This window comes from Etheostoma spectabile, chromosome 6 (genome assembly GCF_008692095.1).
Source record: "Etheostoma spectabile isolate EspeVRDwgs_2016 chromosome 6, UIUC_Espe_1.0, whole genome shotgun sequence".
NCBI classification, from domain to species: domain Eukaryota; kingdom Metazoa; phylum Chordata; class Actinopteri; order Perciformes; family Percidae; genus Etheostoma; species Etheostoma spectabile.
In genome coordinates this window covers 2,826,968-2,829,832 of record NC_045738.1, presented here as the reverse complement: position 1 = coordinate 2,829,832, position 2,865 = coordinate 2,826,968, and positions in this window count along the sequence as shown.

Sequence of the window (2,865 nt, the reverse complement as noted above, 5' to 3'; positions counted from 1 at the left end):
CATTTAAACCTATGCGAGGGATACTGGAAATGCTAATACAGTATTCTATGAAATGTTTGTCTATAGCACAGACACATCAGCAGATCAATGAAAACACGCAGGCTTGCATTTTGAACGACAATTAATAAAAAGAATGTAGAAATTAAAATTGAATTAAATAATTACACATTGTATGTAGAAAAATGAGTAGTTATATAGTAGACAAGGCATACACATTTTAAGTTCAGTCCAGTACAGTTACAGTGCAGTATAGCCGTAGATATCATAAAAAAAAATTAAAAGTCAGAAATTTTACAAAAGGCACACTTCTACTTTAGCTTCTATGTGTGAGCTGCAACTGCCCATGCCACTTTCACAGCAATAACGAGAGTGTGACAGAACACTCTCTCTCTCTCCTCTTACCACCACACACACACACACAAACACCAAAAACACACACACACACACACACCCACACACACACACAACACACACACACACACACACACACACACACACCAGTTTGACATATCCTAAAATACCACACACAGTGACTGGCTTGCATGTGGATCCGAATGTGTTAATGAAAAGATCTGTAATTAAAGCCTCATCGCACGTGAGGGGCTGGGGTGTGGTGATAGACATGACAACCAGGCCGAGACGTTAGGCAGTGCTCCGAATAAGCCTTGAGCGTCATCACGGCCTTAAAATGGAAGTGAGGTGGGGGTGACGGGGAAGCAAGTTGAAACTTTAAAAAGAAATTGAAATTACAGTTTCTTTCCATCAGTTGGTATCTGTTTTTAAAAACGCAGATATGTAAGGAGCCTGTGTTAATTGTTTAGTCATACAATTCTTACAAGTAATAGAAAGTACATGTGATTTCCAGTTACCTGGTCTGGCGTGACGCACCAACCATGACAAAATGCAGGAATGTACCTAATATTGGGTCATAAATGTGAGCAGCTATACAAAGTCCTAATGACTTTTCCCTTCTATTCCCCAGGCAAGAAAAGCTGCCCCTCTTATTCATCACAGCCAGAAGTTTGATTAGCTTCCAAAATGTGTTTATCTTTTAATCTGTTGCCTTTTGGGAGTGAGGCGGACATGAAAATTAAGCAATTAAAAGTCATCCACTGCTGTCATAAAAAAAACAAGTGTGACACTTGAGGAAGATTGGTTCTTTGCCAGGAAAATGAATCATCCAACAGTCAATTTACCTGTCACTCTCCTCCAGTATCCCAACACTCTGGGCTATATTGAACGCAGTTGTCAAAGTGAAATATCAACAGAATGTTTGTATTTCACACTATGATGCCTTTAATCCATCCTAGACCTTGCCTTCCAATGAGGTTTGTGCTATGTGCAATAAACAAATCTGAACCTACTTTACTGCTGATGTGTTACAGCACTTGAATGGGACCGCAGACCATTAAAGTCTAATACATCGTTGGAATAGCATACTTTGTATGCAGTATATATCCTCCCCTAGTGTAGCATCCTCATTGCTTCTGCACCACAAAACTAAAGGCCAAAAGCTGTAAACACAACATTGACATACAATTACCTCATAAAGTTGATTTTCTTTGTACACATCCAGCAGATACAGCACAACATATTCTGAGGTCAGCACAACTGACAGATTTAGGGTCAACAATAACTTTGTTTTGTTCTCCAATTATGCTGAGGCAATTTGTGTCCCTTTAGCTGCAAAATGGCTCCACTAGGTTTACCTGTTATTTGCCACTTGATGTGGGCAGGAAGACAATGTTTTTTAAATCTTTTTTTTTCTAACAGCTGCCTGCTTCTGCTGGAAAGGTAGCGGATGAGAGCGTGAGTGTGAATCAAAAACCATGCAGGCTGTAACACTAAAACACAATGAGTTAAAAGATGTCGAACTGTTCCCTAGAGTGAGGGGGCAGCACAGTTGAGTGATATTTCTCTGTTGGCTGTTGCTTGACCCATTTCATATGCACATAGTCATTTGATCTAGTGTTAACGTGCTCATATCATGCTTTTTGGCTTTCCCTTTACATTTATTGTGATATACTGTACATGTATATTTTGTGCACGCTATGGTTACAAAGTAAAAAAGCCCAAAGTCCACCCCAAAGGGACTTATCTATCCAACAGGAAACACTGTCACTAACTGCTCCAAACAGTCGATTGTTCCAGCCTTTACTTCTGTGACAAACGTGAAATCACTTTGAACACGTTGCTGCTAGCGTGGCATGCCTCATACTGCTTTCTGACTGGCTAGTAGTCCTTACCTAGGTACTGCACATGTGCAACTCCCAACAAACATAGAACAGAAGTGTGATGCCTACTCTGTAGCTAAAACAGAGAGTCACCACGGGGTGAAAAGGGAGCTGCAGTAATGTGCAGTTCAACAAAAACGTGGGTTTTTTTGAAATTAAATCATATAAACCTTTCTGATATAACCTCTAAAAACAATTAGGAACCTGAAATGAGTACAATATGAGCACTTTAAAAGCAACACCAAATCACTTTTTCCTTCGACCCCCTAATGTGGAAGCGGAATTGTCCGTTACCGCGTCTCATTAGAGCTACAGAGCCGCTACCCGATCTGGCAAACTTCCACAGTGGTTATAGCCGATAGAGGGCTGCAAAGCAATGCAGACGTGCCGTTCTCCCTGTTACGATAGGTTGCTGATTGACCACTGAAAGGATTTGGAAACTTATTGTAAGGTACAAAAGAATCTTTGGTGTTACTTTAATATGAAAATGAAAGCACTGACTACAGTAGCTTAGTGTACCACAAACACATTTCTAGACACAAATAAAAAGGTATGATGTTTCTGTTGTTTCTTACTCAAGAAAACAAAAAAACCAGTAAAGGTATTTCCTTTGAATTCTTATCATTTTTTG